The sequence below is a fragment of the Procambarus clarkii genome, chromosome 70, assembly GCF_040958095.1.
Source record: "Procambarus clarkii isolate CNS0578487 chromosome 70, FALCON_Pclarkii_2.0, whole genome shotgun sequence".
Lineage (NCBI taxonomy): Eukaryota > Metazoa > Arthropoda > Malacostraca > Decapoda > Cambaridae > Procambarus > Procambarus clarkii.
In genome coordinates, this window is record NC_091219.1 from 10447316 (window position 1) to 10463140 (window position 15825).

The window sequence follows — 15825 nt, forward strand, 5'->3', positions numbered from 1 at the left end:
CACCGAAATGGGAGGGGAAGGAGCGAGAGAGGCAGAAGTAGGGGCCGAGGAAGAAAGCGAAACCTTCTTACCCGCCGGGGAGGAGGAAGGAGAGGAGCCAGGTTTACGATTCTGACGTAAAGAGACAGGTGTCCCAGCAACTACGTACTGGGCAACGGATTCTAGCGTCTCAACAGGAGAAGCTGAACGAGAGCACACATGGCGGCCGTTTGGAGAGCGATGGACATCAGCCCGCACCGACAGGCGGCGGGGAGAGTCAAGAGACGGAGGGGAAGGATGGGAAGGAGGAACGGAGGGGAAGGATGGGAAGGAGGAACGGAGGGAGACGAGGAAGAAGACACAGGAGACACGACAGACCGGGTAGAAGGAAGGGGAACCCCAGACAGAGGACCAGGAGGAGGATCCTTCGGGAGAGAAGCCAAAGGAACAGAGGAGGGGGCAGTGGGCGCATCAGGGTCCAAGGCCCGAAAACGGTTGTGAGTCTGAGGAAGGCGGGAAGGACGAGGAGAGGAAGAGCGCAACACGCGAGCATAAGAGATATTAGCATAAGGCGGGAGCCGGCGAACCTGGCGCCTCGCCTCAGGAAAAGATAAACGCTCCCGGTGCTTCAAGTTGAGGATGGCTGCCTCAAGCTTGTAATGGACACACGCACTGGAGAAGGCAGGATGGGCCTCACCGCAGTTGAGGCAACGAGCCTGGGGAGAAGTGCACTCCGACTTAGAGTGACCTTCGCCACCACACAAAGGACAGAGAGAGACAGTCCCGGAACAGCGGAGGGCACCATGCCCAAACCTCCAGCACTTGTTGCAGAGCCGAGGAGAAGGAATGTACTCCTGGACAGAGCACCTGGCACCAGCAAGAATGACAGAGGGAGGAAGGGTCCGACCATCAAAGGTAATCTTCACAACCCAGAGGGGTTGACGGCGACTACCACGAGGGGGACGAGTAAACGTGTCCACCTGGAGAATAGAATGGCCCTGGGGAGCAAGGATATGTCGAATATCGTCGTGGCAGTCGCGCAGGTCCCGAACACCGGTCGCAACATGGGGCGGGAGCAAAATAGTGCCAACACTGGCATTCAACAGAGCGTTCTTCGAGACCCGAACGGGGGTCTCGCCAAGGCAGGATAAGGCAGCCAAGCGGGAAGCAGCATCCTGAGAAGGAGCAGCAACGACACGTGTACCGAGACGAGTGGGGTTGAAAGTAATGGAGGCATCCACGGAATCAATGAGATGTCGATGAAGGGAGAAATCGTCAGGAGGCGCAGAATCAAGAGGGAGGAGATCAAAATATTTGGCCCACGAAGCGGGACCAAACAAGGCTTGATAGGTAGCAGAACTGGAAGGAATCGAGCGAGGGCGGCCGTGACGAGGACGGCGGTGAGAACCCCCAGAGAGAGAGGGGTTAAAAGGCGCAGTAGTTACAACTAGAGAAGGAGCCGCGCCAGGGGACGAGGTAGTCACCACTGGGGGCTTGGGGCTCGACCCAACCACAGAGGAGGGAGGGGAGCCAGGGGAAGGAGTCAGAGAGGCCAAAGGAGGAGCAAGGTCGGGGCCCAATGCAGTGGAGGCTACAGAGCCCGGTCTTCCAATACGGACCGACTCGGGGGCTTGGTCGCCCACCCCACGAGCCTGAGAAGGTAAGCCAGAAGCAGCCGAAACAGGGGTTATCATCTTGACGAAAAGAAGAATTCACTCACGAATGTGCCCCCACACCCACCATGGAGCCACAATTAGAGGCAGGACACCCAACAAGAAGCTATCGCCGATCTTGTCGGGGCCTCCTAGGGGTGCGTCGTGAGTATACGCCCCACAAACGCCACCTTAAGAAACCGACAGTCCGTCGAGATCGGGTTCGGTGACGAAGTGGGGATTGACAATAAAAGGTTCCCCTCGCTCTCGACGTCGGGTACTGCAGTTCTACGGGTGCAAGAGTATGCCTCCTCAAGCACCCGGGCGTCAAAATAGAAGAAGTCCATGGAAGAACCAGAACGAGCAAAAGGTCGGCAGGAAACGGCAAGCAGATAGGAAAAGAGGGGGGAGAAAAACGAAACAGAAGGAAAAGGTGCCCAGCAGAATTGGAGAGGACGGCAGCAGGAGCACAAGGCTAGAAAAGGACAGAGGACTGTCCTAAGGAGCATCACACTCCGGCAGCCGCCCACGAAGCCCCCACACGGCGACAACGAGCTGAGCGGGGAGGGGGTGTCTGTAGGCGAGCAACCAAGGCATTTGACTTGGTGAAACTACATTTAAGAAAGTGGACAGAGGTAGCAGAGGCATATTATAATGCGCGGAACAAGGTCCAAGCAAAGGTGATCAATGAAGGTGACAGGGTATTCGTGAAGCAGATGCACGCACAGGCAGAAGGTAAGTTGGCACCCAAGTTTGTGGGGCCATGTCGGGTAATTAGCAAAATGAATGCAGAAGTGAAGGTTAAGGTGCTAAACACAGGGCATGTGTTCTCCTGTCACCCAGACCGCGTCTATACACTGACCGGTCAGGCAAGTAAGGAGCCATACCCTACGGGGAGTGTGCCAGGGGAGAGCACACCAGCGGCTGAGAACATAGGTAGGGGTACGAGGAGTTGGCAATCAAGGGTAGATAACACAGAACAGCCTTCGTAGGACCGGGGACAAGGTCCACAGGCGACGGTGACACATCGCTATCCGACCCGCTCTCGTGGGGTCATGAACACAGAAGGAGCATAGTATGTACTGTAGAGTAGTGCATGGTCATGGTAGTTTTTGTAGAGTGTGGGGTAGTGTGTAGAGTGTTGCATGGGCATGGTAGTTTTTGTAGAGTGTGGGGTAGTGTGTAGAGTGTGGTGTTGAATGGTGCATGGGCATGGTAGTTTTGTAGAGTGTGAGGTAGCGTGTAGAGTGTGGTGTTGAGTGGTGCATGGGCATGGTAGTTTTTGTAGAGTGTGGGGTAGCGTGTAGAGTAGCATGTGTAGTGGGTGGTGTAGTGTTGTGACGTTTGGACGCCTGGTATGGAGTGTGGTGTTGTGGAGTGCATAGCGGCACAGGAGGCCAGGTGGTGGTGGGTACGGTGAGTATCGGTGTAATGAGGTCAGGTGCGTCAGGACGCAGAGCCTGGCTGTTGAGAGACGTGGTGTTATAATGAGGTCATCAGTGGTTGGGTTGACCAGAGGTGATGGTGTGTCGGAGTGGGTAAGTCTTATGGATAAGATTACAATGTAGAATTTCAAAATTTCAGGTGTTGATGGTTGCAGTGGGCGAGCCAAGTAGATATACTAATTTCTCATTAATTAAGTTGTTACAGGAATCTCGCTAGAGGCGAGCCAGTGGCAGTATGATGCTTTAGTGACATTAGTTGTGAAATGATTTTAATGAGGTATTTATTGTGATAATGTATGTGTATGTATATACTGTATATTACCTCATCGGCACCATTTCTGAGTGTTAGGCTTGAGAAGGTCCCCCGGGATCATGTCACAGAGCTTCAGGTAGAGTAGAAGGGAAGCTATGAGGCTACACTCAGTAATTCTAGAAAAAAAGGGGGAGGAAGTGAAGCCAACGTGACGTTATAGGCGAAATTCGCCCCCTTACATCAAAGCAGGGATAAGTGACAGCTGCAATGGTTTTGCAGCTGCGCTCAGGCTATATACGGGAAGAGAGTAAGGAGCCGAGGGGGTTATGTAATAATGGGATCGAGTCAGGGGGCTCCGAGGGAATATTTTGCAGGTACAGCGGTCGGGAAGGTGTTAATACAGGTGGACACACTCTGGGCAGATGGGCCTAGAGTAATGTGCTACAGCTGTGGTGAGCACAGCAAGGAAGGATGACCAGAGAGCTGTGAGGTATCTACAGCGTTCTGGGATTGGTGCCCTGGAACGAGACGTCAGCACAGACCCGAGGGAACATGACCCTGGGGTAGGAATCTCCGTTGCTCTGGAGGCCAGGATCACGTTAGCTCAGAGCAACGATGGGACATTGACAACATTCACCAGGCTGGACTGCCTGGGTTTTGTCTGGGTCATGGAGGATCTATGACCTAGCAACCATGGGACACGAAGACAAGAGAAGTGATGCTGCCAATTGTGGAGGAGGCCAGTGAAACATTGTGTGACCATTGTAAGCCCTTATGTCAACAGTACAGGGCAAGATGTTAAATTGTTAGTAACTTATTACTAAGGATGAAGAACCTTAGATATATATGTGTTGTGTATATATTAAGGACTAGTGTCAGTTCTGTTTAAGTGCCAGCATTCTTGTCCATGTAATTTTATGGTTGTTTGTATGTAATTATATGTCAGCAGTTTAGGTATATGTGCATTGTTGGAGATGGGAAAAATTATTACAGACTATTTTACCTGTGCTATGATGTGAATATAATGTATATGTTGGAGAAGTGTTGTGAGTCATGTCGGGGAAAATTTTAATTTATTTCATCGTGTGTATGATGAACTTATTGGATGATTTTTTAGTTGTACATATATGGTGGGTGCATCCTCCAGGTCCTTGCACTAATGGAACCATTGCAATGATGCATATGGGGACATATGCGTGTTTAGGGAGGGGAGTGGTGTTGTAATCTACAAGTTGTTAGGAATTATTAGCTAGAGGATCATTACTACAACACTTAACGAATGATGATTGGAAGTACATGTTAAGTGGACAGACTATGGATCACATATCTAAGAAAGGTCAATGGATTAAGACCGAAGATGTTTAGCCAAATTAATAATTCCTGGAAAGAGTAATTATTCTTCGTCAGGCTTCTAGGATCAAGGTTACCGCTCTAGGGATAAGGTTAATCGGATTATACCTTCCTTGAGAGGCGGGGTGAAATGGTTGAGGTAGATGGCTGATTAGAGCCTGTCTGATTGTGGGAGTTGAACCGAGAAGTCCTCTGGATCTCCGTTTGCGGCAGCAGCGAAGTGTAGCAGACAGCTATGCGAGAACCTGATGTGATCTTAGTGACCAAGTTAAGTCTGCAGTATGTGAGTATTGAATGAAAGACTAACCGGGTGTGGAGCGTTGTAGTAATCATTTCGTATTAGGGACTTAGGCGGAAGTTACGAGTGTGGGTGGTGATCGCGGAGGTCATGTGGTCTATGGGTATTGGAAGTGTATTGACCTAATAGAGTATGTTAATATGTTATTATTTGTCAGTCTATTCTTTGTAATTAAATGACAAAACCCGACGGCCTTTAAATACCTTCCATATGTTCATTCATTGTGTTCCAGTACAAACCTAGTGGTACGCCTCAAGGGTCTGGTGTGTGTAGGAGTATAGGTGGTAGTAACGGTTGCTGAGGCAAGGTGTTATGTGTTGTGTAATCGCTGTGTTCGGAATGAACCGGGGTTCAGCGTCACGACATCTGCACCTATTCGCAGTTTGAAATTCCGACTTTTTATACCAAAAATTAGCCAATTACTGAAAGCGGCGATGGGTCACATTTTGCCCTAACCCCCCTGCAGTTTTAAAAATATCCCGTACATCCCAAATTCGACGCTAGAGCCACATTTTGGAGCCAAAATCTGGCTCTCTGCACGTATTCGCAATTTGAAATTCCGAATTTTTATACCGAAAATATGTCAATTACTGAAAGCGGCGGTGGGTTCTTCTTAATTCTAAATACCCACCCGGGAAGGAGTGAATGCGGAGCAAGGAGCTGGGAACTGAGTCCCTGACCAAGAGGGCAAGTCCCCCTCCACCCCGTACTGGCCGATCTTGTCTATAGACCGAATACCCCGGCACCGTGAAACAAAGGTCGTCAGTAAGCCAAGTCTCACAGAATCCCACGATCAACGGTGTTGCGCTGGCGATAAAATTGCATATTATTTGCGTCTTCTTAAAAAGGGAGCGGGCATTCCAAAACACCACAGTATTCTCAGGATGGGGCGCCATTTACCCTGAAATACAACAGTTCACTTTTTGACCACCTGTGCACAGACGTCTCCAAAAGGGAAACCACCAGAAAAAGCCTTAAAACCCTCATACAAAGTAAAATGTGTGGTATCAATGACAGCCAGTCCAAAGGCTGTTGATCATTGTTCGGCTCGCGAACTCTCTTGACGGCGCCAGCGACTGGTGGGTGCTTCGCTCTGGGCCTCATGTTCCACCGGTGTCACAATCCCCTGGGAAAGCGCCTGGGGGACCAGAGGATCGTCAGGGCTGTCTGATGGAGCAGTACCTCCTGATCGATGGGTGTCGACGACGCCGGTGTTGGCTTCTTTGGTGAGAGGCAGGAGGGTGATGAGTGCCAGGCTCCGGCCGAGACTGAGCGTCTATGTCTGTATCCGTGGATGAGTTTCCGTCCATGTCAAGGCTACCCAGGAGGGAAAATTGATTAGCAACCTGGGCGTATGAGGCATGTGACTGGGACAGGCAAGAGGGTCTGCTAGTTCTTACTTGTGATGAGGCCCCACCAGGGGAAACCTGGAGGCGAGAAGAAGCGATAGGCTGATTGAGAGCGTGCAACCTCTGGAGCAGCTCCTGTCGAGGGGTCTCCGCTGTTTTATGATCGATGTCCAACCGGAGGGCCTCAAGATATACCGGGCAGCCTCAAGATATACCGGGCAACTCTTGGACGTAATCTTGTGATGGCCATGGCATAAAAGACAGCGAGGTGAATCAGAGCCCCCACCGTTATATCTGTCTGTATGGCCTGTTTTGCCGCAGTTTGCACAGCGTGCTGCATTACGGCAGGTGAGGCGACTGTTGCCCAATAGATAACAAGCGTAACATTGTAACACAGGGAAGTTGTATGGCTGGACCTGATACGAGGTCCAGTGTAGTGCCACCCGATCAGGGAGGGGCCCATCGAATTTTACACGGACCACGGATGTCGGGTTTGTTGCTCCGGAAATCCTGGTAACTTCCAATAATCCCGCTGATGCACCCCCTAACACATGCAGAGCGGTCTGGATGTTATCCACATCAACACTCTGGTCATTGGGCCAATCTTCCCATACCGTGCCCGAGACTGCTCCTGCGACAATACCTGTCAGCACCTGACAGGCCAGTCCCCCAACTTAATAATGTCGGATACACGGATGTGTGATAGAGCCTCCTTTTTGATGTGTAGCTTCAGTGCTGCACCCTACCCAGGGTACGCACGGTCTCAGGCAGGCAATGTGACCACAATACCGAAGCCTCAATTGCTGCACCTAAAGGTACGAGGATTTGCAACCACGCACTGAGCACTGAGCTGATTCTGACTGGATTAGGACAACCACAAACTAGGAATGAGGTACCACAAGAGAAAGGTCTTCTGAAGGCAAAGACATTCTCTTAGCATCTCGCTCTGGCGCAGCATCAGTCGACTCATTTTCCAGGAGACGTTTTCCTCTCTGGGACTTGCTGTCAACGTACTTGGCGTCCCTGCTCGGGGAGGCGTCCATTAGGGAGGCTCCGGCCTCCCCCGGTGCTGTGAGCCCCTGGGTAGCTGCAGTGAGCACACACTGGCCCAAAAAAGCCATCTGAATTCAAAGATGAGCCCCAGGCGAGGTGTGGAAAGAAAGTCCAGCCAGGGGCGTTCAATCTGCGCGCCAAGATGGCCGACCTTCGGGCGGGAATCTCCTCCACAACCAAATCTTTTAGTGTGGAGTTGTTGCCAACCTACTTTTATCTGGCATGTATTATGCCAGTTTTCGCCTCGCATAATTTTTTCTCATTTGGAAAATACATTATTATCTTCACTATAAATTACTACTATAGTGTGTCATTTCTGCTCACACTCATCTCTAAATAAAATGATTACAAATATTTCCAAAGACAAAAACTGCCTCATCCAGCCCGCCTTTTCCCTCTTGGAGTTGGAGTTGGTGGGTTTGTGGATTTGGAATGAGAGAAGAGGCGGGCTGGATGAGGCAGTTTATGTCTTTGGAAATATTTGTAATCATTTTATTTAGAGATGAGTGTGAGCAGAAATGACACACTATAGTAGTAATTTATAGTGAAGATAATAATGTATTTTCCAAATGAGAAAAAATTATGCGAGGCGAAAACTGGCATAATACATGCCAGATAAAAGTAGGTTGGCAACAACTCCACACTAAAAGATTTGGTTGTGGAGGTGATTCCCGCCCGAAGGTCGGCGATCTTGGCGCGCAGATTGAACGCCCCTGGCTGGACTTTCTTTCCACACCTCGCCTGGGGCTCATCTTTGAATTCAGATGGCTTTTTTGGGCCAGTGTGTGCTCACTGCAGCTACCCTGGGGCTCACAGCACCGGGGGAGGCCGGAGCCTCCCTAATGGACGCCTCCCCGAGCAGGGGCGCCATGTACGTTGACAGCAAGTCCCAGAGAGGAAAACGTCTGCTGGAAAATGAGTCTGCTGATGCTGCGCCAAAGCGAGATGCTAAGAGAATGCCTTTGCCTTCAGAAGACCTTTCTCTTGTGGTACCTCATTCCTCGTTTGTGGTTGTCCTAATCCAGTCAGAATCAGCTCAGTGCGTGGTTGCAAATCCTCGTACCTTAGGTGCAGCAATTGAGGCTTCGGTATTGTGGCCACATTGCCTGCCTGAGACCGCGTGTACCCTGGGTAGGGTGTAGCACTTTAACTACACATCAAAAAGGAGGCTCTATCACACATCCGTGTATCCGACAATATTAAGTTGGGGGACTGGCCTGTCAGGTGCCGACAGGTATTGTCGCAGGAGCAGTCTCGGGCCCGGTATGGGAAGATTGGCCCAATGACCAAAGTGTTGATGTGGATAACATCCAGACCGCTCTGCATGTGTTACGGGGTGCATCAGCGGGATTATTGGAAGTTACCAGGATTTCCGGAGCAACAAACCCGACATCCGTGGTCCGTGTAAATTTCGATGGGCCCCTCCCTGATCGGGTGGCACTACACAGGACCTCGTATCAGGTCCAGCCCTACAACTTCCCTGTGTTACGATGTTACGCTTGTTATCTATTGGGGCAGAGTCGCCTCGCCTGCCATAATGAAGCACACTGTGCAAACTGCGGCAAAACAGGCCATACAGACAGATATAACGGTGGGTGCAACTTCAGGGGGAAGGTCAAGCTTCCCATGACCTTGGAGTCATTGGAGATGGGTTTGTGGATTATCTGACCTAGCTGTTTATGCCTTTGGGGAGATCTCCCCCCCCCTTCCCTGGAATATATGCATTAATGATATATAATGCATATGCCAGCCAGTCCAAGCCTAATCTTAAGGTAATTCTCCTATCTCTCAATTTATTCTTTACCTACTCTTCACAGAAAGTCTTTGTCACCCACATTGAACAATATTCTAAGTCTTCACCACCCCAAAACTTGCCTCGCCACCCAACTTTTACCTTACCACACACCTTTGCTACCCATCATTTGGTTTGGATTAAACATTCAAGGTTAAATGTTCGCCTTTGATCACCTAGCAGCAATTGAGGATACAGATGTAAGCTGATTGGAGAGTCGCGTTCCGAGTGTAAACTAGTAGAACGTAAGTCAAGAAACTGATCCAGTGATCCAGTAGTATGATCCACAATAGACTTGAGAATGGTCCAGGACGGACCGAAACGTCGTCGTCCCTTCACCTTCTAGTGTGTGGTCTGGTCAACATACTTCAGCCACGTTATTGTGACTCCTCGTCTGCACATGATCCAGTAATTTGTTCCACAAATCCACAACCCAGTTACCAAACCAGTATTTACCCAGGTATTTCCTAAATCTGAACTTATCTTCATTTAAAGTCTTATCAATAGCTTCATTGTTATGCCCATTCATCCACTTGTTTTTCATTCAGTTAAGGTTTTTCCAACATCTCTTCATACGGAAGCTTTCTAATTTGCGGGATTAACTTTGTCATCCTAACTGACGTGTTCTAGTGAATTATGTCCATTCTTTAGCATGGCGATCAAAACTGAACGGCATAATCTAAATGGGACCTAAAAAAATACGTTAATAAAACCAGCCGACTTATTGCTAACTCTTTTATAAATAAATCTATGGGAAAGAAAAGCTCTCAGCCTGCTAACAAGAGTGTACAAATCCACAAGGGCCGGGACGAGGATTCGAACCTGCATCCGAGAGCATCCCAGACACTGCCGTAATCGACTGAGCTACGACATGGTCAAAAGGAGTTGAAACCGAAGTTCTACTGAACTTACTGGATCCTGCAGCCTCTCCGAGGCACAAACCAGTGTTAGTGTAACAAGAATGTGAAGTTGACTACGTCCATCTAGTTCCACCCGCTCCTCCCCAGAACTAGTCGTTAAATAAGCACTTTACCTTGACTCCTCTGATCCAACACTTGTCCACACGTGCCACACTCCTGAAAAAATATTTTTTACATATATTAAGGGCAAGTATAAGTAATTATTAAAATAAGGTACCAAACCAGGAAGGCTATGTAGCACCAGGGTAAGTATAAACAGTTTACTTCAAATACAATCGAGTAGCAAAATATAATTATGAATTTCAAGAACACTGGAACCAATCACTGGGAAAGGTGAAATTGCAATAGAGATTAATTACATATTGTATCAACAATAGCGAGTAGGCAAGACTGATAAGACTGCAATAGCCTAACGGAATACATTTTTCTCTTGGACTCATGAGGCTATGGTTAAGCATCAATGTTCTTTTAAAGTTACATAGAAACACATTACCTTATTAGGGTCTTCCACTAAAACAAACCTTTAGCTAACCTTAGTTAAAAGTACTGTGTATTATTAATTTATATAGCTGTCTATTTGCCTAAATTATATAAATAACATGTTTAAAACCTCTCAAGTACTTTATATGGTCTCTGAGCACTAAACTAACGTTAGAACCCTAGTGATTACATTGTCAAAAATGACCATTTACAGGTGAATTCATTTTACATCGCCTAGGAGTTATGATGTACCAGCCATTAAACATCTGGGACTCACAGTTAATATGAAAACAATCCTTAAGAATAGTTAAACGAATCTTTGACTTAAACGAACAACATTGAATATTGAACTGTACGAGTCTCTGTTGTGGCCCCATCTGGCCTACTGTGTCCTAATATGGAAACTTCACTTCAAAAACACATCAATGATTTTCCGCTTTGGAGAAAGTTCAAGACAGCAACAACAATCATGCCAGAACTTGTTCAACTGTCACTACCACGAATGTTTGAAGGACTAACACTATAAATGTTTAAATTTTTATAGATTTTGATAGATTAGCCTATAAATTTTAGTAGAAATTACCAACTTAATATTATCTGTTAGATTAAGGACCTGCCCGAAGTGCTATGCGTACTAGTGGCTTTACAAGAATGTAAACACATAGGGCTATGTACTCCTTGTCACCTGTACTCTTAAAAATAGCGTCGCTTTTGGCCGTTTACCCGTATGGCCGAATATGGACGTAATTTGAAAATGAAAACAAAATGAAAATAAATTTGGGATTTTTTTTTCAACAACAATAAGTTAAGGGTCCTCTGATAGGTTAGGTGGGCAGGAAATTATCATAAAGTTTCAAAACATTATGAAAAATGTTAATGGAAAGAATCCTCTTCTAAGCTTGCCGAATAAGCCGGACGACTCAAACAGAAAACGGAACAGTGCGTCACTTTTGGGAGTCGATTTCATTTCAAATTACGTCCAAATTTGGCCATAGCGCCGCGCATACCAGCCAAAAGTGACGTTAGTTTTAAGAGGACGGGTTGATCAGAAACCCAATATAACTTGTAGTTATATAAATAAATAAATAACAGCCGAGGCCTTTGTAATACTGACCCAGTTGGAGGTCATTAATACAGACCACTTCTATAAAATGTCATATTTGACACAGACAGGCTGGACAACAGCTTCAAGCTCAACAAGCCACAATGCAACAGAGAAAATAGATGTGTTGTTTCCCCCATAGGATTATTAACCCATGAACCCGATTAACCACTCAAGTCGTAAATGCCGAGTCATTCCTTTTGTTCACAATATACACAAGACAAATCCTCAATAAAATAAGGGTGGAGGGAGTAGGAAGGCTGACCTTTGACAAGGTGCCGCCGCCCTGTCCCCGTCGAGGCCACTGTAGATGGTGGCCCTTAAGTCAATTCATCATAGGAGCCCTTCTCCTTCCATCATTCTGAATCATGCTCATCGTACTAACCTGCATCCCCCTAATCCACCCCCCCCCCCACCACCATCTTCACACAATCTGTGGCCAAAATTTCTCGTTTCATTCAGATTTTCATCAAAATATGTCGAAGATTTCTCTTTGGGTTGTTTTAAGGGGCCTGACAGCCGAGTGGACAGCGCTCTGGATTCGTAATCCTGAGGTTCCGGGTTCGATCTCCGGTGGAGGCTGAAACAAATGGGCACTTTCTTTCACCCTGATGACCTTGTTTACCTATCAGTAAATAAGTACCTGGGAGTTAGACAGCTGCTATGGGCTGCTTCCTGGGGATGTGTAAGAAAAAGAAGGCCTGGTCGAGGACCGGGCCGCGGGGGACGCTAAGCCCCGAAATCATCTCAAGATAACCTTAAGATTGCTGGCTAACTACTGGCATGGCTATTAAGGCCACCACAAGCGCCCTAATGACTTAACTAGCGGGTACACCTATGGCTGCCACCTGACAATCACCTCTATATTTTGTCTAAATACATATAATATACAAAATAATAACGAATAACAAAATGAAGTACACACCCCGAACAATCCTTTCTATATTATGATTGATTAATGATATCTGTAACACATTTATTTTTTGCTCACTGGTAATCAACGTGACCCTTGCCAGGCGGCGGCTGGTCGACAAATGAGCCACACGTTAAGAAGCGGGACTCCCAGACGCGCCACTCACCCTTACTTCACTATAATATCTAAAGTGTCAACAACCTCTAATACAGTTAAGCATCTGACCACCAGAGGCGCTACTGCTCCCCTGTTATTACGCCATCCATATAATAATTGTTCTCATTATTCATTGTTGCAACGTGTAAATACATTCATGTTCTGTAGTGACAGTGTCAGACCTCGAAGGAAGAATTGAAACACCCTTCTGAAGATGTATTATTAAATACGAAAATACTTAAGGAAATGCCTGTTTCAATTCTTCCTTCGTGGTCTGACACTGTCACATTTTCATCGTGACACGTGTTAATTGTCGTGATTTACACGCAGATTTTGTAGTGTATATACGACAACTTCAGGAAAGTAATGAGTAGCGGATTTAGTCTAAACAATAATATATGCGTTTTGTTTCTAGTGCAAAATTATCTGGCAAATATACATTTGGAGATGTAGCTCAATCCTTCCTGTAGCCCAATCTTTCCTGTAGCCCAATCCTTCCTGTAGCCCAATCTTTCCTGTAACCCAATCCTTCCTGTAGCCCAATCCTTCCTGTAGACCAATCCTTCCTGTAGCCCAATCCTTCCTGTAGCCCAATTCTTCCTTCCAAATCCGATTTGTAATATAATATTATTGGAGGTGTTGTGGTTTCTGTTCTAGGTTCAGGATTGTACCTGGTCCAGGTGTCATCTTATGTCGCGTTTATTTCTTTGTTGCTATATCCATTGTTCACCAACACTTCAGTTAACTTTCAAACTCCCTACGCACGTGGCTCCATTCTGAGCAGTGGGTAAGGGCTCGACGAATATATGTGTTTAGAACACTGGCTTTGTGTCTTTGGGAGCACTCACTCCTACTGTTTAGGCATAATCCTATGTTTGTAGGCTTAGTATATGCGCTACTGCTTAGAGATGCTCCTGTTAAATTGTGTGTTTATTTGTCTACTTATACTGAATCCTTTTAAAGTGTGTCCTTATCTGTCATTTGCATCAAACCTCATCCATCCCACTTACCTGTTTGGCAGTGAGTTCTGCTAATCGTGGATTGCTGTTACGTAGCTCATTTGGCTTCATAATAGTTGGATGGCTGAAATAAAAAGGCTTCAATTAAACAGAGCAGAAATTTATGAGAATGATGATCAGAAATACCAAATAGTTATTATTTTATCTGTAGAAAACAATGTCTTACAGCCAGGGTACCAAAAAAAATTGAATGTAATGAAACATCATTTTCTTGGTGAGAGCCAGAGGCTCCCTGGAGCTATCCAGGCTGATATGGATGTATTAGATTTTGGCATCAGTCAGTGTGAATGGAGTTCTACTGAATTACAATCTCTCAGCAAATGAATTTCTTTTTACCCTCATTGTTTGCCGTGATCGCCAACATGGTATTTAGAAAAAGTTGATCTGCTGCTGACCTCTTGCTAAATATCTCCACTAAGGGGGCATCTGACCGGAACTATGAAAGTTGTTGTAGGGTATTCATAATTTATTATCCTGATACATGTGAAAGGTGCTGCACCTAGGCCAAGTTTCAGCATCTCAGCCTAAATAGAGAAGGAGAAAAACAAAAACAAAAAATTATACAATTTTTCAACAATGTTCAATTGCTTTCACAGCCCACAATTGTGAACCAAAATCATTTCTACGACACTCAGCTATGACCTTACTATATAATAAAGATTTGCTTGCATGATCTTTATCCCAGATGTATTTAGTGCAATTATACAGATTTTTAAAAGTTTCCCAAAAACGTATGCAACAAAATGAAGTTTATTATTATTTATAAAATCAATAAATCTACTTAGATAAGAAAAAAAACATGTGTTTTTAGAGGCGTAAACTCTACATATAATGTGCAAGTTTCATGTAAATTGAATAATAAATAAAGCCTGTGAAGGCAGATCTAGTTGTAAAAGTTGGAGTGGCGTAGCGCGCCGCAACAAGTTACTCTACTCGCGGTCACGATCTTCACTCGTGACAATGCGTGATTTACGCATTGCGGCCAGCTCGTACCTTCTATGGAGAGCTCGCATGCATCTAGCTTTCAATGCTTTTCTCTTGTTCGTTTGGTAAGTCATATTGCAGTACAAATAGCAAAAATAGCATGAGTTCTGGGATATATTGTGAGAGCGCGTCAGCGATACATCCACTCCCTAAGGGGGACACACAGTGACTGAGGGGCTGAGCCACATACCCCACCCTCTCTCTCACACGAGACTGTTGCCAATGAGTGAGTTTATATTCATTTTATGCATAACATGTTCTTTTCAACGCTATTACGAAATATTAGACTTCTACAACGTAAGATACAATACTCCGCGGCGCACCCACGCCGCGAGGACCAGATTAACGAAAGTTGCAGCGGGAAATTTGACTCTGATTACGTTATTTTTCAAGATAACATAATACGGTTTGCACCACAGTATTGCCAGTACGTTGTAGTATTTTTCGTAATTTTTACGTAAATATTCCATTTTTCTTCGGATTTTCGGCAGTTGGCCTCTAAGTGACATTAAACGCTGGATGAATCATAGATCAGCAGTGTTGTTGATCTAAATATAGCAGGTGCATCTGAGTGAGTCTGGATTAGTAGGAAAGCATCACGCACTAGCCCCTATCAGTCACCATTCTGCAATATAAAAAAATCCCCCATGCTTTCCACATCACTTTTTTATACCCAACATATGCCAAGTTCTGAAAGCGGCATTTGGTCACATTTGTCCCAAACCTCCCTGCAGTTTACAAAATAACTCAAACATCCCAATTTCGAGGCCTGAGCCATATTTTGGAGACAAATTCTGGCTCTCTGCACGTATTCGCAGTTTGAAATTACGACTTTTTATACCCAACATATGCAAAGTAATGAAAGCGACGTTTGGTCACATTTGTCCCAAACCACCCTGCAGTTTTCAAAATATCCCAAATATCCCAATATCGAGGCCTGAGCCATATTTTTGAGCCAAATTCTGGCTCTTTACGTAATAGCAGTTTGATATTATGACTTCTTATACCCAACATATACCAAGTTCTGAAAGCGGCGTTTGGTCACATTTGTCCCAAACCTCCCTGCAGTTTACAAAATAT

General features: G+C 46.0%; 1 long non-coding RNA gene across 1 annotated transcript in view; it reads right to left on the reverse strand.

Annotated features, from left to right (window-relative positions):
* LOC138356171 (uncharacterized) overlaps window positions 1-12710 on the reverse strand; it is a 73605-nt gene extending 60895 nt beyond the window's left edge. Inside the window, exons 1-2 of the long non-coding RNA XR_011224236.1 lie at window positions 12599-12710; window positions 10205-10247 (exon numbers count right to left, since the gene is read on the reverse strand). This is a non-coding gene — a long non-coding RNA (uncharacterized lncRNA). The remainder of the gene's footprint in view (window positions 1-10204; window positions 10248-12598) is intronic.
* Window positions 12711-15825: the final 3115 nt, after the last annotated feature.